Below are 11,459 nucleotides of genomic sequence, written 5' to 3' on the forward strand. Positions count from 1 at the left end.
TCCCACCAGTGTTGCCTTTCAGTATTCCGGCTCCGCTCTGGTTGCCCGCCTGGGTTCTGGTTTGGCAGGAGCCTCACTGGCTCACTCCTCCGGCTCCGTCCTGGCTATCTGCTGGGGTTGCTGTATGGTTGGGGCCTTGCTAGTTCGTCCTGCCGGCCCCGCCTTGGCCTTCCACCCTGCCGGTTCCGCTCTCATATCCTGGTCTACCTCTGTCCCCTAACCCCCTTCCATTGCATGGTCCTGGCCCGCCGTCCCTCCCCCTGGTCCGCCTCAGTTCCACCTCCCTCCTGAACTTTTATGTTTTCTGGTGGAGCGTCTGGTATCCGCTCCGTAGAGGGGGGGGTAATGTCACAGTGTCTGGTTGTGGTGCCCTGGACTGGCCACTTGAGGGCGCTCTCCCGTTTCAGTGTTGCATGTTTTGAACTCCATTTCCCATAGTCCCTTGCCTGTAGTTTCTGCTCTGATCATGATCACCTGTTAGTAATTTACTCATCATCCCATCACTATTTATACCATGCTCACTTTGTCTGTGTTTTGCTGCAGTATTGTTTGAGGTTACATCGTGTTTTCTGTTCCCTGTGTTTTGGATTACCTTTTGCCACGTTTTTGTTCTGTTCTGTTTATTTGTTCTTTAATAAACTGCAATTGGACCTTGTTTTCTCCTGTCTTTCCGTGACAGTTTAGTGTTGAAGGAAATGTTTGTAAATTTAATAGAAAATGTACCGGTAATTTTCGTCCAGGACATTATCCGTTTTTCTACAGTGTTTGCAGGAATAAAATGGGTGCAGTTTCATAGTGTTTTTTTTTTTTTTTTTAAAGAGCTACTGTGATAATTTATGCATTTTATTTCCTATTTTATTTAGAGAGATGAGAAATGTAATTTTGCTGCACATGACATACTGCTTAAATGAGTACTATTTTGTCAAGTCAGTTCAAATAAAAGTCAAATTCATGATTTTAAGAGCTCTCCAAAAATAATCGAACACATTAAACACCTACAATAATGTAATTAAATATTGCAGTCAGTGTTGGTTGTAATGTATTACTAAGTAATTAATTACTGTTCCATTGAAAACGTAGGGAATTGCTCTTCGTCAGTAATTTAATTAGTTACTTCTAATGTAATTCCATTAAATACTGTATAAACTGTATAAAATTGTTACTATATATATAAACCAATATTGGATTTAACATCAAAATGTAATACTTATTTTAATGTAACCACCTACCTTTCAATACTTGGTTCAAGAATATTTTATAAAATTTTAATCTTATTTCAAAGAATTAAAAGAGCTGTTTCATGTCTGTCCTTTTATTGTTCATCTGGTCAATGTTGATATGCGATTTAGAAAGTAATTAGTAATAAGTTATGCAACACTTTCTAGAGAGAGTATTTAGTACAGTAATCTAATTACACCGTTAAAGATTTAATTAGTAGTTCATACTTAATTACTTTTTTGCTCCGCACTGATTGCTTATAAGATTTTATTCCAACAGAATACATGTCTACATTACTACTACAATGCAATTTCATGCATTTTTGGGGAAATTTGTATCATTTTGGTGATTTTTTTGTATTTATTTTTTTTTGTACCTCACACTTTTATCTCATCTGGCATTACATAGATTATGAGTTTGATTTAATGTCAGTTCAGCTACTGATGTATCATTAGTGTTTTATGGATTGGACATATCATTATATTTGGGGAGTTTTGGATGGGGGCAGATAATTTTGCACCTGTGAAGGAGACTTACAGTGTTGTATAATTACATACAATTTTCTCATCCGTCCTTTCACCTATGATTTTTAGCTGCACTCTCCCTTTGCCCAGATGCACCTCTCGCTTTTGTTTCTATTCATCATCTTCTCCATCCTCTCCTCCTCAATGACAGACACATGTTCATCTGTCAGAAAGAAACGATCCTGTAATCCTGCATCACACACAAAGCCATCTGAACACCGGACGTTCACAGCAGTCACACCTGCAGAGCTAATTTGCAGTGCACTGAACTAGCATCAGCGATATTAAGCAGCGCGCAGTCATCAGGGACAGTGTGATCTCATTAGTATTCCGAGCTTTTGCATGCTGCTGGCACACATACATTTTTGTACATTTGGACAGACAGTGAAACATACAACATGAATGCGTATCTAAAACATAAAGCCTTTTATGCATGAGTAACTTTACAAGTATTTGATTGATTTTATTGTACTTAGAATAAATGAGTTAAATGTTCAATGCCAGCACATGCATTTTAAAACAGTAAAATAATTTACCTGAACGGACATTAAAATGGTTTCATTCTGTTCTGTGTAATTTTACTGCTTGGAACCACTGTGACAATACAAACACAGATCTGTAATTGTGTTAAATACACATGTATTTCATATAGGTTGATTTTTGACCTAAATAATTAAATTCATCCATATAGTACAAATCAGTGTTATTTTACTGTTATTTTATTGTAATTGAGATATTATTTTAGTTTTTATTAATATTTTGAATTAGTTTTTATTTTTATATTTATAGATATACACTGTTAGAAAAAAACTAAAGATAGAGTGCAATGTGCTATATTAAAATAAGGGGACTTTCTTTCTTTCTTTCTTTCTTTCTTTCCAGTGAAGATGTTTAAAGTTTTAGTTGTTTTAGTACAACAAATTATTTTATTTTATTTTATTTTTTTATTTTTTTGCGTTTTATTTTATCACAGTTTCAGTTTTATTTCAGTATTTTTCTTTAGTTTTAGTTATTTTAGTACAATAAGTTATACTAAATGGAAATGAGAAATGACGCATTTGAGCCCGGTCTCATGAAAATGCGTATAAATAGTACGCCAAATAAAAACGAAAACTCGTGGTATTGATACGCAAAAATGGACTTTGGCGTGCATATGATACGCATGTGTTTGGCGTGCATATAATACGCAGTTTTCGCGTGCATATGATATGAAATTTGTTGGCGTGCATATGATACGCAGTTTTCGCGTACATATGATACGCATCTACCCCACAACCCTAAACCTACCCATCGCGTAGTATATACACGCCAAAGTCCATTTTTGCGTATCAATACCACGAGTTTTCGTTTTTATTTGGCGTACTATTTATACGCACTTTCATGTGATCGGGTTGCGCATTTGGGCAACTAGCAAATAAGTAAGTAAGCAAGTAATTAAATGCATACATACATACATACATACATACATACATACATAAATGCATGCATGCATGCATGAATGAATAAATAAATGAATATGTATTTAATATAATTAAGTTCATGTTTATTTTATTTCAAATAACAAAATTTTCAGTGGTTTTTGGTTTTAGTTTTATACTAACCCTGGAGAAAAATATGATATTGATATTAAAAAGTTCAAAGTTCCTTTTTTTCGCATGAGTATTAAACTTTATGGCTTTTAAACATCTGTATATTGTTTCTGCGTAAAAGGATGTTTGTTCTACATGCTGTCAACATGTTTTGATGTTTGGTTGTAATCCTCCTTTTAGTAAGCATTAGTTCTCTCTCTGATTCCAGAAGGCTTTGTGACGGTATAGGAGCTGTTAGGACACTGTACAAAATCCTCAAACACATCTCGCTAACGTTTCAGGGCTATTTAAAGAGAGACTGGAATAATCACCTAGGGAAAATTACATAGCATTCAAAGAGCTGAAGCATAATTACATACTATTAGAAAGCATCTCTCCCCTCTCGCTTTGGACCACGAGAACGTGAAACTACACGTTACAAAGCACACGGTCGTCTTGCTCTCATGGTAATCCAGAAGCTGTGTGTGGTAATAGAAACAACCTTTACAAATGGTGGGCTCCGGACCAGGGCTCGTTGTTATGCTAGGATATATGAATCATGGGTTTGTATTTTCTGTGATCATGAATGAAAAAGCAAGAAGTATGCAAAGAGGAAGGCAACGGGATTCTGTACACTGCCCTTCTAGACGCCTCTCATCCAGCGCAGAGACCCCCGTGTGAGCACCAGCGAGACTGTCAAGAGACCCCTAATAAGAAGAGGTCTTATGAATTATTGATCCCCACTATCCATGCCTATACGCCCTCATCCGTCCCCCAACCACTCTGCTCTTAGGATATATATTCCCTCTAAATCCGAGAGCTTTGAATTTCGCTTCGGGTTTTGAGCGCGGTCCTTAAAGCCAGCCACCCAGCGGTGGACGCTTCTGAGATGGAGCCCAATTAACTCGCGAGACTCCCTCCTCTCTGCACCTCTTGATCTTTTAAATTCTCTCTGCTATGGTTGGGTCAATGGCAAATCTTTCCCCAAGCATTTTTCCTTCTATGAAAGGAAACTCCACGCAATAATTCTGGGGTGGTTCTTGGGCGTGGCTGGTTTTTCACGTTGGATCATTGTATACCGTCAAACAACAGTTTATTTCTGAACCATGAAGCAGCTACATAAGTGATTTGCTCAGTGGCACGATTTTTCGTCATATTAAAAAAAATATTTAGAAAGTGTTTAATTTTCTTAATTTGGAATTTCAAACACTGCTCTCAAAGGGACAAAGAACAAAGAGAGTGAAAAATAGCATTAAAATATTAGCATTAGCATAAAAAAAATATATTATATATAATATATATATAAAAGCTATTATTTTGTTGTTTTATTTACTTATGTTTTACAACATGAATATGTATATTAAAAATTCCATTAGTCTTTCCATTTATGTAAATTGTTATGTTTCACTTATTAAACTGATTTCTGAAATTAAACCAATGCATTGACTCACTGTAAAATCAAATTAAATTAATCTAAAATGCTGTGTCACACTTTTGTTTTGTTTTCATTGACATCTGATTTAAATTTAAAGATTTATTTTCTAACATGTTTCTATCCACTTCTATCCTAGATGCTTCTATCCACTTGTGCATTCAGCGCAGACATATAGGCATACTATACGCTGTATATTTCTGTCAGCATGACTGCTACAGCAGCGGTGATGCATTTTAATATTCATTTTGATAAGTATGGCCATTTCACCTTCACTGAATGTGGCTTGTGTTGCTGACAGGATGTCGTCCAATCCTGTCTTGCTGTTATAATAAGTGGCCAATAGAAAACATTAAACAGTCTGACTGCCAAAATATTCTGACTCCACGTGCTTCAGTACAAGGTTAACAGAGCTTATATTTATTTTAATAGTGTGGGAGTTTCATCTGTGCGGATACACAGAGAGCTGCACTCAGCTTATCAGTCATTCAAAGAACCCACATCTCATTAGTATTCAAAGGTGATCACAGGTAAAATCAGGTTCCAGCACATTTCCTTCATTTAGATAGACACTTAAATGTACATTATAAAGATTCTGACACCATCTAAAAATGTACGAGTGTTTATGAATCATTTGATGTTCAAAGAAAATTGAATTCATGGAATTAACTGATTTGAGATGAATTATGTTTGTTCAATAATAATGGCTTAATTCTGTCTCATGTGATGTTTAAAGCCTGGATAAAATACACACTGACAATATGAAAATAAAATAAAATAAAATAAAATAAAATAAAATAAAATAAAATAAAATAAAATAATAACAAAATAAAATAAAATAAAATAAAATAAAATAAAATATTGTACTGAACTCGGTAGCTAATTTTCATTTAACTGTCTACAAAGCAAATTTTAGTAGTTCATGTAGGTTGCTATTAATTATATTTCAGATAGTGAATATTTACAGTTTTAAGTTTTAAAACATTCAGAGAAAATGCCTGAAATGTCAAGTGTTTTTACAGTGAATTTCTGGCAACAACAGAATTGTTGTTATTTAAACATTGTTAAAATATTGTAGAAATATTATCGTTATTTAAAAATTATCCATTATTGTTATTTAAAATATACAGTTATTTTAAATTATTTTTCTGTATTTCTACAAAAGCAAAGGAGACTTCACACACACACACACACACACACACACACACAAATAAAATAAAATAAAAAATACTGATCCCTGAGTGTTTATTTGCCTATTAAAAATTATTTAATGAATTTCTGCCAACAACAGCCTTCATTTTTGCTTAACTGACATTAGCAAGTTAGCACTCATGTTTAGAAAATTTAGTTTCATAAGCATACCTATTCCCCTCATAAACCTACCAGACAGTTTCTGAGAACAGATTTATGAGGTTTTGTCAAAGGAACCCACCTTAAATGAAGAAACTTTGGCTGAATTTGTGCTGCCGCTCTGTCAGCCAGTTCTCTTGAATTCTACACCACGAATCAACCTGCAAACGAGAGTGCGCTCTGAGATCTTCTATTCATGCATTTTCACACCTTCAGGCATTTTTTTTTTTCTTTGACTTATGCATCAACTCACTGTATCTATTCCATACCTCTCGCCTCTATTTCACCTATCAGGTTATGGGGCCTCCATTCTACCAGCGGTACGCTGAAATATTCAAAGGCATTGCACCCTTGGCCCTGCCTGTTAATACTGGATCTGTTCAGCCCAGTGCAGGAGGAGGAGGGTGATGATGAAGGTGCCCTCGAGGAAAGAAAATAATCTGTTTATCCAGAGAGAGGGAACTGTTTGCTGACATGTAGAGCCCTCTTCTGGTGGCTTTGCCACGCTGCTGCAGAATCCACTGCCTCTGAACCTAGGTACACACTTGATGTTTTTGCCACAATTTTGCCATCTGAGACGAACGTTGTATAAAATATTTATTTTGTCAGCAGGCAAAATCAGCAGTCTTGGATGGATTAGTCTGACATCCTCACCGACGGCTAATTAATTGGCTTTGTAATTAATCTTTTTTCTCAGACGGACTTCTGGCAGTGTCTGAAATTTTGGTTTGCAATCCTGCAGCGTGACTGCTAATGAAGAACCGATACGAGCACAGCTATTGATGAAGTGCGTGTGCGAGAAAGAAAGAGACAGACGGTGTAAGTTTAGTTAAAGTGCTGAGCTTGTCTTGTCTTTTTTTTTTTTTTTTTGTAAGGACACACACATATATATATATATATGTTTATTAAGTTGAATACTTACATTTAACCAATTTATCCAGTCAGTTTAATCAATCACAGTATAGACTGCTACTAGCCTTTTTTTTTCCAACATTAATAAAAGCCTTTTTTTTCTTCTTTTTTTTACATTGCAAAGGTGGAACAGAAGCTGCATCTAAAATAACATTTATGTGTATTTGCACAGACTGTTTAATGCTGCTGAAATGTGCCATACATGCATTTACATGGCAATTACATAATGCTGCATAATCTAAATGGCTTAAAGCATATACATTCTAAATTCAGGAATTCCTTACAAGGCAAAATCGCAATATAATAGTGAGTATTTATTCATGATTATTTCTCTTGATATTTTAATAATGATTATTAATTACATTTACTAGAATACATAAAAATGTTTAATGTGTGGGGAAATGGCTAATCATGTATTTTTTGCAAGCTACACAGACAAAACAAGAACCATTTACAAATTTGTTACTTGTTTTTTTATGCATCAAGACATTGTGGTTATTTTAGTAGCATGAAAAAAAAAATTCACAGTTATTCAAACTGGGAATAAATTATATGCAAAGCGAACAAAAAGCATTCCTCCTCACTGAAGCGCTCCATGACTTCAGTCTAGCACGAGTTCTGCACTCTCGCAAAAACTCCTGTTATAATCACTGAAGCCGTCTACACTGTCAAATGAATATTTTACTTATACTGTATCTGCTCTTTGTTGTGTATGATGAGAGAAACCACTACAGCACAGAAATCAGTCAGTGAAACGAACTCTGATGTATTCAGTGGATTTCATCACCGGTGACTAATTGAAACACCTCTGATGGGCCATTCCATTCATGCACTCAACAGGAAGATGCGTGATTGTAATTGTGGTTGTAATGCTCAACACTGTAAAAACTTGCACTTTGAAACCCATTTTCAAAAGTATGTGTTTTCAGGCTCCCAAAATCCCATTGTCATGTAAACGATCAGCCAAAACTCATAAAAAGTTGTCATGTAAACACCCCCTAAATCTAATGCTGCAATCTCTACTTTCCTAACAGATTTGGTTTAATTTTGAAGGCACTTTTTTTGGGGGGGGGATAAAAATTTTTGTTACATTTAGGGGACATTTTTATTCTTTTTGATGGCATTTTTCCCAAAGCCCCCATTAATCTCCTACCCTGCGAAGATGCATACCATACGCTTTTGAGATGCAGAAATCATAAAGAACAGGAACACAGTGCGTGTCTGGTTTAAGTCAGATGAGGTCCACTGGATTCATAGATTTCCATTGCTCAGACCTCCAGGCCAGAATGAGACACTAATGGCCTCCGGCTCAGGCACCAGTCAGCCTTGTCTTGGTAATGATTATTATCCCAAACCAGTGGGCAATCAATGGATGAACAAGACGTTCTCCACGGATACAACCTTTTTGACATATATTAGACAATGGGGTGGAAATTAACACAGATGTAAGTACATCTCAACATCAGTTCTGATTCACTGCAAAACAACATTTTCTTAATTGGTGTTTTTGTCTTGGTTTCTCAATAACAATATCCAAACATCCTTAAATCATAAATCGCGATTAATCGCATCCATAATAAAAGTTTTTATTTCCATAATATATCTGTGTGTACAGTGTATATTTATTATGTATATATAAATAAACACACAAACAGTATATATTTTGAAAATATTTTTTCGGGCATAAAAGTTATATATTTTAATATTTTTAATATGTATTTACATGTATACATTTATATTCATATAATTTATATTATATATAAATATATTTAATATATAAACGTAACACATTTTTCTTAAATATATACATGCATGGTTGTGTATTTATATATATACATAATAAATATACACAGTACACACACACACACATATATTATGTGAACAAAAACTTTTATTTTGGATGCGATTAATCGTGATTAATCGCTTGACAGCACTAATTAAGACTAAATGCTAATTAGTTATTTTAAGCATTATGCAGCTGGCCAATAATGGGATGAGAACAATAAATGTAACTGGAGGTATATTACTGAAAATAAATCAGTGTGATATTTTACATAATACATGTAATATATTTTTGCTTCTTTGCATCTCAAGTAAGAGAGTTTTAAACATTGTTTTTACTGGAAAACAATACAAAAATGCAGATTTTTAAAAAACGATTGCCTTTTTATGGCAAAGAAAACATCAAAAAAATTGTTTTTACTAAAGAGACTAAGAGTGCTGATGGACATTGTAAACATTTTATGACAAAAGCTAAATGTTCCTGTAGCTCAACCGTTATAAAGCATTGCACCAGAAAGACCTTGGGTTGAGTTGTTGAGTTTAATTCCCAGGGAACACAGACATGCTGATAAATGTACACCTTGAATGAATTGTAAATTCCTTAGAATAAAAACATCTGCCAAATGCATAAATGCAGATAATAATTCCAAGACTTCCACCTTTTTTCAATGTGGCATCGGGGACTTCCTGTTATATGCTATGCTTTCTCTTACTCTGCTTGCTAGAGAATTACATCATGAGTTTTCAGTTGCACAGACAGGCTTTATTTTCATTTCCAGGAAATACAGAGTGCATTCTCCCTCTAAAGAAGTGACAGCTTGCTTAAAGATGTTTTATGGGTGGCTGGTATGGCGGTATGCATTCGGCATCAAAATAAATGCCTCAGAGAACCGCTCTGTGCATTCGGAGGAGTGTGCTGTTTTAGAACTAGCGTGCAGAATGGGAAACAGTGATCTATCGACGCTTGTTGTGCCTTTGCAGCCTCCTTGGCTTCAAGGCGAGAGTTCTTCACAGGAGCCTGTTGAAGCAATAACATCAACCACGCAGAGTCAGGGAACTGTGCTGGAGTCACTCGGGGAATCGCCTGTTTGGGGGATAATAAGGTTATGAGTGACAGGCTTGCTGAGGAGAAGTTTAAAGTATGAAGCGGCTCCATACAGTTCTTTAACTCTTTGGGTCTGCCTTTGCCCTCTAGAGAGTGATGGATAAAGGGAACACACGCACCCCTGGTAGAGGCACTGGGTTCGTTTTATAGGTGCAACACTTGGTGGTTTGATTACCCTAGTGGTGAAAAAAAAAACATATCCCAGCTTGTGTCCTCAGAAACCGTATTAGAATAAACGCCATAGCCGTTGATAAATGGCTACATTCTCAGCAAAATAGATATAAAAATATTCTCACAATTCTGTCGTTTTTTTTTTCTTCTCGCGATTCAGACTTTTTTTTCCCCTCAGAATTGCAATTGCAAGTTAGAAAGTCAATTTCTAAAGGAAAAAAAAAATACTACTTTCAGAATTGTGAGGTATAAACTCGCAATTGACCCTTCGCAGGGAATTTGATTGACAGGCGATCTGACCAATCATAATGCCAAATTCGCCATTTTGCCCAACAAACAAACCAGACAGGACAGGAGAGTAGTGATTTTGGTGGACTTGAACTTGAACAATGGTGTGTAGCGATGTCTTTCCGCGGTTAAAATAGAATACCTTCTGATGTTCGTTCATGTTTATTTCATACTTTAACTGTAGTAAATATGAAAATATGATCGGTTAATGTGCCACTTGAACTGAGGCGCTACAGTGATCTTTCACGAGACATTAAAGAGCCACAAAATGGTATTTATTGTTTGAATTTCTTTTTTAAAAAGTCAACGTTTGAAAGCTGAGACTTTGTTTCTTACCAGAAGTAGCCTGCTCTGTCTTGTCTGTCATCACGTTGTCAGTTTCCTCTCTGCGCCGCAATGTATTTTTCATTGCATGAGAACGATGTGTGGTGTGAGAGCAGCATGGCTTGTTGGACTTAAGGACAGTAACTAAGGGGGGCAGGTCTTTGCGATGAGTCAATTGTGAGAGAAATTCTGAGGGAAAAACATCAGAATTACGGGTTTATATCAAGCAATTCTGAGAAAACTCACAATTACAAGAAAAAAAATCAGAATTGTGAGATAAAAAAAAAGTCGCAATTACCTAATTATTTTTTTTTTCAGTAGCAGAAATGGGCTTCCATAAATAAATGTTAAGATTTTAACTTACCATATGCAGTGACAAAATGTAAATTGTTTACATTGTATTATATGTAATTTTACTGTAAAATACCACTTTTTTTTAAAGTAAAGACTGTGAATTACCATATAATTTCTGTAATATAAAATCATATACTGTAAAATCTATCTATCTATCTATCTATCTATCTATCTATCCATCCATCCATTTCTATATCTATTTTCTTTTGGTTGATCATTTGAGCAGTCAAGTACATAGCAATGAAATAAATGTAACAAAATGTAATAAATTGAACAAAAATAAACACATTAATGAATCATTACAAAATAAATAAAATTGTAATGAGCAATTTTTTATTTTTTTTATTTCCTTTCTTTCTTGTCTTGAATGAAGTCTGAAGACGGAACTATATATATATATATATATATATATATATATATATTATAGATAA

This window comes from Sinocyclocheilus rhinocerous, unplaced genomic scaffold (assembly GCF_001515625.1).
Source record: "Sinocyclocheilus rhinocerous isolate Xijiao unplaced genomic scaffold, SAMN03320098_v1.1 scaffold773, whole genome shotgun sequence".
Classification (NCBI taxonomy): domain Eukaryota; kingdom Metazoa; phylum Chordata; class Actinopteri; order Cypriniformes; family Cyprinidae; genus Sinocyclocheilus; species Sinocyclocheilus rhinocerous.